Genomic DNA, 9,357 nt, shown 5'->3' with positions numbered 1-9,357 from the left:
CTTCAAGAAATGCATGTCTAACTTCCGCTTCTCCCTCTTTCCCAAATCACTCACTAAATTCCCCTAAAGAGGTCAAGATCTGCTTGATACCTCTTAGATTCATCATTCTCTATATCATCTACCTTGGTGAAGATCTGCTTCACTAAAGGAATGTTCACACTTCTTCTATTAGTCATTTTCCCCCATTGATAACCTAAGACTTCATTCTTAGCACTTTTTCTCATCATTATCATATTAACTACTAACTTTATTATGTAACTCCCTATCTCTTTTCCCTTCCCCTACTAAAACTATCTCTATAACTCCCCTATATACTTATCCCCTCCCCTTGGTTGAAAAATAACCATATACATCCTTGGGAATTGCTAAGTTTATCTGAAACTCAGCAAGAACCTTCATTGACCCCTCTGACCATCTTCCAAATGCATAAGGACTCATTCCTTTGCATAGTTTCCCTTCATATGTATAAAAATCATCTCTTTGGCCTTGGCTTGCCTTTATAAACCATGAAACCCTCTTTGGCCACTAAACCCCTCTCAAAACCACATCACTTTCTCCCTAAGTGCCTTTGGACTCCTTCCAAGGCATAAGAATGCAAAAACCATGAAAAACCTTCAAAAAAGGATAAAATCCTCCCTTTTTTGGCTATCAGACCCCTTCCGATGCCTTAGAATCCATGCCAAACTATAAAGGAACCCTTCCGATTTCCCAAAAGGCTTGGCAGTTCACAAAAACATGGGTCCGATATAATAAAGTTTCATTTGGACCCCCTCCGATGCGATATCGCTATCGGGAGGGGGCAATCATGTGTTTAAAACATCATATATAACCCCTTCGAATTCATTTGCCTTGCCTTTTCATAAAAATCGTGCTCCGATGAGATAAAGATCTGTTTGATCCCCCTCCGATGCGATATCGCTATCAGGAGGGGGCAGTGGCATATATAAGCGAAAATGGCTAAGTCTCAAGGCATGGGGCATAGCGCCGATGGGCCGGACCCGAAAACATATAAAGTGGACTGGTAATAGTATATTGTGTCCGCGCAGTTCGGCGATCACATATATGTCAACCCTCTGCCCCGCCGATTGCCGAAGTCCCGATATAATCGCAGCCATCCATTTTTGGGCCCCAGATCTGACGGCCCAGATCTTGTCGCGCGGTCCCCCACTTCACATCGCCCCATATACTGCTCCGATTTAGCGGAGCCGATGAGTTATCAAATGCAGTGTTAAGGGTTTTCGGGTCTGTAGACCCATTCCACTGTTAAAACCGCCGATTTGGGTCCCGCCGATGGGTCGAACCTAAAATAAAATAAAGAGGGCCTGTATAACTTATCGGGTCCGATGGGTTTCGGCGTTTTTATGTGGCAACCCCATGACCCCGCCGACAGCGAATTGCCGAGTTAATCTCAGCCGCCCATTCAGGCCCAGAGATCAACGAGCCATATTTAATCACATCACTCCTATATGGCTCCGACGAGCGGAGCTGAAAAGTAATAAAGCGCGGCATAAAGGCATATCGGGTCCGAAAGGGTCCGCACTGTGTGCTCCTATATCCCGAAGCCGAAAAATATTAAAGGGCAGTTTTAAAGGATTTCGGGTCCGCATATTGATTTTGTTAAAAACCGCCGATATGAAATCGCCGATGGGCCGGACCCGATCTCCATAAAGAAAGGGCATATAATCATTTCGGGTCCGCGGCATTTTGGAGGTTTTATGTGTTGGGGCCAATGGTCCGCCCCGATGCGAGTTAGCACTAGCCGTTGGATCTGCCTTCGCACGATCCCACGGCCAGGATTTAACCTCCGCTACAGTGCCGCTCCCGCCTATGTTTTTCACGAATTTTACATAGAAATTGGTCTTTTTCTGTGTAAAAGAAAAGGCGGCATTTGTTCATATTTTCACATATATGCCTGCGCCCGGCTCCCGATAAGGGAATTCATGCATCCCTAAGCTTTCTGAGATCGCTCCAAGGCCCAGTTTTGCTTCAGATAGCCAGTTTCAGCCTCGACACAGTCGGCAACACTTTTTCCTCCTGTTTGCACCATTTTTTAAAGTTTAAAGCTAGTTTTGATCGGCCAGAGCGCCGATAGCATTCCAATGGCCACGGAGGACATTAGCAGCAGTTATTTTTGCATTAAAAGGCAGAAGGGGGCGATGGGACAGTTTAAAAAGTATCAGTGGTGAGAAAAGGCCCAGATTCAGTGCCAAAGTGTATCAGGATGCGGCAAAGAGTATCAGTCTAGTTTTTCAAAGCAGGTGAAAGCAAAGCAAGCCCAGCAAAGTCAACAAAGCATCATTCAGCCATTAAGGCTCACCAACACTTCTTTTGTTGCCTTAAAGCCACCTAAAGGCATAGATGAAGGCTTTCAAGGTAGAGTTATTGCAGGGACATTGTTCCCAGTCATATTTTTGGAGCAGCGCTGCTTCCTTAATTGCGCAGTTATCACACAGAGGACAGCGCGTGGCTCAAGGCACTCTTTTAGTCCATTTTTTGAAGCTGCAGGACCCTGTGCAGCCCTAAAGAGCCATTTTGATGAGGCTGCTCCCTCATGTGCAGCTGCTTTAGATATTTTATTGCATTTATTTCTAGCACAACTTAGCATTCGAAGCAGTTATTGCACAGATATCTTTTGGCTCTGTTTTGATAGATATTTTGAGATATTTTCTCCTTTGGCACCTGTTCAAGGGATGTTTGTAAATATTTTCTATTTAAACAACCCTCTGTATTTATGTAAAGGGTTGGTTGGTCGATAACTTCCTCTCTAGACTTGCACTGTATTTTCTGAGAGTCTCTATAATCAAATATCGCAGGAATGTTTGGGAGATGAACTGGCTGTTGTGTTTTAATGACTAAAGAGTGACTATGGAATCCTAACGCTTCTACATAGCCCAATAAGTGTTTCTTATCTCTGTTTACAGTTTATATGTTTTATGCCATCATTGTTTCACTATCTAAATAGCAGAAAGAAAGAATAGTTCAGAGCTTACTTAATTGTATTCTGTTCTCAATTTCTGTGATTTATCTATGTTTTCCTCTAAATTAGTCCTGAATATGAATACTGATTGGCTCATATTTACACTAGTTCCTTCATATATGAATGTTGTTTAGGAATCCTTGATTGCTCCTATATAAATGTTCATTCACCTTCCCTCTGTTAGCATAATGAGAGCTACTTAGTTTCCTTTCATTCACTGACCTTCATTCCATCCTTATTCCAGCTTGATATTGTTTTATGTGTAGCTATCCTGCTCTGTATTCCTCTTGTGACCAAGAAAATGCAACAGCAAGCCTAATCCACGACTCCATGCCCAATGGTTTGAACTTCTCATACTATGCATCCCAACTCTGTTTGAAAGAATCCCCCATCCCACCAAACATAAACAAAACCCCCTTGAACTCATTAGCTAGCCTAATATCATCTTCAACAAAGCTAAATTATAAACAGAGAGCCCTCTCTGATTGCAGGTAGGCTAGGACCTGCAGTCCAAAGATTGGTTTGTGGTTACTTCGGCCGTATCCTTTAAGGAGCTTTAAGGTCAACCTGAGTGATAACAGTATTATCACTTATCTACCCCCAAAGTTATATACTCTGCTAAATTAATAGAACTAATAATTTAGCTGCAATTGCCAAATGCCTTACAAACTCTCTAAACATCGCATATCGCAATCGCAAGCTCATCAGGCATGTTTCCTTTACTTATTAACGTTGTGATGCGATATTTATTGGCACACTTCGTATTGCATGTCACATTTCGCAACTCCGTTGGCTAGGTCATTTACTCTTGAACCTTGTGATGCGATAGTAACCAATGATCCAACGGTCAACATCAACAGTGATCTGAAGGTCACTGTGATATCGCTTGGTGATCTATGCGACGATACTGCCTCACGAAGCCGATAGACTTATAAACCCCAACTTATAACACTTCAGGTTCGGACTTGATATTAATGCCTGATGATAGAGGCTTTTAGAATCTATGGCTCGCGGGACTTCAATTAACATAAGGTTTAATAACAGGGCCAACCCCCGCTGTTGGCTATGCCACAATGCATTGAAAATGAAATCAACGGTTAAAAATGAGTGCGGGACTTTAGTCCTAGATCAAGAATTCACACACTTCTAACCTCGCAGTCGCTAATACATGACAAAAAAATATTAAATGTGATCACAAAGAACAATAGAACTCTAAGTTTTAAGCCAAACTAGAAATTGAAAGATACATAGAGACACTTCGGAGGAACACGACTCCTTCAGGATTGACCAATTACACAACACAAATACACAGAGTTATGTTTTTTGCAACTTAATCATATATGGCTAAAACAAGACAAATCAGTCAAAATCCCCTTACAATGATTCAGAACTTACATAAGTATTAGTTCATTAACAACCAGATCCTAAATCAAAGGATATAATTAACTAATCCTATCTAATCTGCATGATATTATCCTCGAGAATCTCCACTACATCTAACTACTAGAATTTATTACATGATAATCCAAATCCTAGATTCTAATTCAAATCCTAACTAGAAAGCTTTGTAAATTGACAGCTAAAGGATCCCACTCCTTTGCTTGTAAACTTTTTTTGTATTTTTGGAATAATATGAAGCCTTTTGTCTTTAAGCCTCATGCTCCTGCATCAATTATGAAGATTTGGAGGAGGAGATAGCCTAGGGAATTGATCCATGCTACAAGAGGATCAATATTGGATAATAAATGAACAAGATATTATGAAATTATTGCACAAATTTTGGAGCCTCGGTGATTGAGAAAATCTAGGAATGTTTTCCCTGTCATTTAATGCAAATTCCTAGTGTTAGGAACTAGATCCACTATTTGAGAGATTTTGGAGGGGATAACTTCTTCCTTTGAAGAAGAATATTTCCCCATCAAGTTTTTTAAGTACCAATTCAAATTTTCATCTAGGGGCATGTATTTCTTAGTCTTCCTGCAGAGAAAACTTGTTATTTAGCAGCTCCACTTTCATTTCTAGCAGGGATGTACTTGGATTGATTCAAATAATGAAGTATGGTGCCATTTTTATCTTCTAAAGCTTGGTTTCCTTCATATGACTCTGATTTTCCTTAGGCTTGGCCATCCCAGGAGCCTCAAATCCCTCTTGTACAATTTTTGTATTTCCTTTGAATGTCTTTTTCACTTGCATCTCTTATTTCTGCATTTACTATTCATGCTTCATTTGTTGTAGTAGGGAAAATTTTAAGAACCACCCTAAATTTATATGTATAATAAATGGGCTAATCTCCATGATACATAGGAAAAATGGGAGGCGATTTTATCAATAATATAATATGTATATATAACGTTTTTGGCGAATCTCTCACCAGATTATATTATCTTGTACAATGATGGAGAATCTTTCACTGAATTGTAAAATCTTGTAAGATCTTGGCAAATATTTTACTGAATAATAAAACATTGTGAAGTCTTGGCAAATGTTTTGTTAAAGTATGAAACATATATGATAATAAGAAAACATATTCATTAAACTGTAATATACTAACATACATGTTTGGAAAAAAGAAACATAATTTTGTCTTCCTACAAACAATGTTCCAAGTTTCACTGGCCATGTTTGTCAAGGTTCTTACAATACACTTTTTCATATCCTTCTATTAGTTTTGATAATATTCCACAACAAAGTTCTTGTGGGTGTTGATATTGACCACGAGTTCTGTCAAGGTAGGAGTGATTAATCTTTTCTCTACAACTTTTGTCAAGCTACCACTTTTTTCAAGTTATCAAATTTCTTTCTTATTCCATAGACTTCAACTGCGAGATTAAAAAAAAAAAAAAGACACATCAAGTTTTTTTACCCCAACACGCCAACAAGTAGCAAGCCCAACTATATTATATAAGAAAGTATTAGGTATCCCAAAGGCTTGAAGGGGATCTAATTGAAAGAAGTGACCATTGTGAGAAGCCTTCCAATCAATATATGAATACATAAATGTAGATTTATTATTATTTTAATTGGAAATATTCAATTAAATAATAAAATTTAATTACATCTCTCCCAATCTAAATTGCTTATTAGCATAATTCACTACCCTCATATGTCTCCCGTTTTTTAACAATGTTGTAACATGTAGATTAATTTCCTTTTTGGTGAACAATCTTCACTTTTTAGGAAAATATGATGCAGTGGCTCCAACCCCTACAGATCATTAAGACAAACTAAGAATAGCATAGAAGATGAAAGGTTGTACAAACCAGCTTATTATTCAAACAACTAATCCAACATCAATACCTAAACTTTTTCATGAAGATATCATATTGAGAATGTTTGAAATGTTAGGATATTCCGACACATAGGAAATAGTTAAGTATAACTTGGTCTAGTATAGAGATAGGTAAAGTGTGTTTCTTTACTATGTACATTTTGTAACTTACAATCCGACGGTCACGATATGTAGTGATTCGACGGTTCATTCTCTCCTCGATATTACCGACACTTGATCCGTGGCTTAACACCCGATTAGTCCATGATCTCTATTTAAAGAGCATGGAGGGTCATTTGTAGGTTAACCGTCCATGAGAGAAGCTTATGTAAATTTTCATTCTTTTATTAATAAATTGCCTGAAGTGGCCGTGTTGGCTCAGGCCATGGACTGTTTCCCTCTTTGAGGGTTTTAACCACGTCAAAAGTACTGGTGTATTGATCTGTGATCTGTTTGTGAGCGGTGTCCTTTGGTGTTCTGTCTGAGGAACTTACCTTGTAAATTCCTACATGGTATCAGAGCTATTTGAGGGTCGCGTCCATTGGTGATCCAAATCTAAAGCCGGTAGAACTGCATCTGACTACCGTTTCCTAGATCTACTATTTTTGACTGCTTTTGGGCCGAGAGGACTGCTCTGTTGTGTTGGGAGTATCTGTTCTAGTGAGGAACCCCTTTCGTTTCACGCGAAAAGGTTTCCGGTAGCCCTAGCTGCGTCATTTTTAAGATCTGGAGGTATACAGTGTTTATTTGTAGTTTACAGTTACTTTCTCTCTGTTTATTTCAGTTTCGGTTTATTTAGCTTTTTTTATTACCGGATCTGAACCTTTCATTTCTGCGTATGCTCTTTGCCCCGCGACTCTGTGTGATCTGGGCAAATCAGAAACAGAAAGGAAGGATTTTTCTCATGCGTATGCTCTTTTCCGCTGCGCCTTAGTGTGATCTCGGAAAATCAGAAACATTGAGGAAAATATTTAGTTTCCGGCTAAAGCTAACTTCGAGCTGCAAGGTTCGTTTTTTTTTGTATGTCCATGTTGGGTTTTTTGTTTTTTGTTTTGTAGGGAAAAAGAGCTTTCTCAAAGCAAGCACGCAACCCAAAGCTTCAACCCGCCCCCCTCTCTCTCTCAAACTTTTTGTATAGCTCACTTGGTCCAAAGCTAATTTATGAGAGTAGAGGTCTTGAGTTCAAGTCTCCTTTTTTTGGGGGTGGATTTTTCATTTCCGCACATTCCCGCAGTTTGTTGGAAAGTCGATGCCAAGTTATTCTTGACAACACCAACTACTTCCAATGGTGGTCCTACATTGTGGATTTACTTAGAAGTAAAGGTCTATAGAGAATATCCCCAGGCCAAGAAACCAAACCGAAAGATGAAGATAAGGCAGCTAAATGGGAAAATAGGCAAGATCAAGCACATGGGTTGATAGGGATGTCTATTTCTCCAAATCTTAGATTCCATATTGCAGAACTTGATACTCCTGATGAAGCATTGAAACGGATTACTAAAGTTTTTGGAATAAAAAATGAACTTAGATCCCATCAACTTGAAAATGAGTTGCTTACATTGGACCCCAATAATTTTTCTTGCATTGAAGATTTTTTGTCCAAGTTCAAGACCCTTAGACTTCTCTTGGAAGATGTTAAGGTTAAGAAAGAAGATAGTAACCTTATCTATTCCATTCTTACTAAGTTGGGACCAGCCTAGTCTGTGTTTGTTTCCACCTTCCATTCTACAAGAGAAGCCTTCATTTCTCAAGGACAAGACTACAAGTCCCCTTCCTTTGATTCTTTTTGTGATTCTTTAATAAGAGAACAAGAAAAACTCTTACACCTTGGTCTTCTTAATCTTGGAAACTCTTCAAAGAAAGCGTTAGCTGCCCAGCAGCAACCAAATCCAAAGAATCCTAAGAAGTTGTATCCTAAAAGGAATGGTCCAAAACCAAACAAGGGTCCTAAGCAATTTCAGCCTCAAAATGAAAAATCATTTCAACAAAATGATAAGACAAATAAAAACAAAGGGAAGAACACTGATAGACATTGCAACTTTTGTAATCGAGATGGCCACTTAGAATCCAAATGCTTTAAGAAGATGGAAGCCTTGGAAGCAACAATGAAGAAGCATAACATCCATTTGGAGCACTCTTCAACTTCAACTTCATCTTCAGGAATGGCACTTTCTGCATGTGGTTGTCAAGCATCTCAGTCTGGCTATGCACTAAATGTATCTTCTTCTTCTCATTCTCATGAGTGGCTCATTGATTCTGGAGCTTCTTATCACATGGCCAAAAACAAAGCCATGTTTTCTTCTTTAAATGATTGTAACACCAAAAATATATATGTTGGTGATGATAGATCTCTTAGTGTTGTAGGGACTGGAACTATTCATATAGACAATGGTCAGTTTAATGATGTATTATGTGTTCCAACCTTATCTTGCAACCTTATATCTGTATATCAGATAACTCATTCAGGTGAAGGTAAAATCGTTGAATTTTCACCTCACGATGTTGTAATTAAGGACCTAAGAGATCCTAGACAGATTTTAGCTATTGGCATTGCTGATGATTCTACAAGGTTGTATAGGTTTCACAACTTTGGGTCATCAAATCTTCCCTCAGTATTTGTTGCTCATAACGATGAAGTGAGCAAACTTTGGCATGAGTGATTTGGTCACTTAAACTATCGCTCTCTTTAGAATCTATGTAAAGAAAATATGGTGATAGGTCTTCCAATGGTATCTTGCAAAGATGGTGTTTGTTCCGGATGCGTACTCGGAAAACATCATCGGGACAGTTTTGAAAAATGTGCCTCTTGGCACGCCTCAGCCCCTTTACAGCTCGTGCATAGTGATTTATGTGGTCCACTTCCAGTTGTTTCATTCTCTGGCTACAAGTATTTCTTAATTTTCATTGATGATTTCTCCAGACGCACTTGGGTATACTTCTTAAAACTTAAGAGTGAAGTATTTAACATGTTCTTGGCCTTTAAGGCCTTTGTTGAAAAACAATCTGGACATCAAATTCTTAAGCTAAGATCTGATAATGGCGGAGAATATGTTAACAAAAAATTCATCAACTTTTGCACTGAGAATGGAATTCAAATGCAACATACTGTTCC

The sequence above is a fragment of the Pinus tabuliformis genome, chromosome 1_2 (assembly GCF_031772625.1).
Source record: "Pinus tabuliformis cultivar Carrire ecotype Pingquan chromosome 1_2, CPIR1, whole genome shotgun sequence".
In the NCBI taxonomy this organism is placed as follows: domain Eukaryota; kingdom Viridiplantae; phylum Streptophyta; class Pinopsida; order Pinales; family Pinaceae; genus Pinus; species Pinus tabuliformis.
The sequence above is the reverse complement of the archived record's forward strand: the minus strand, read 5'-3'. Positions refer to the sequence as shown.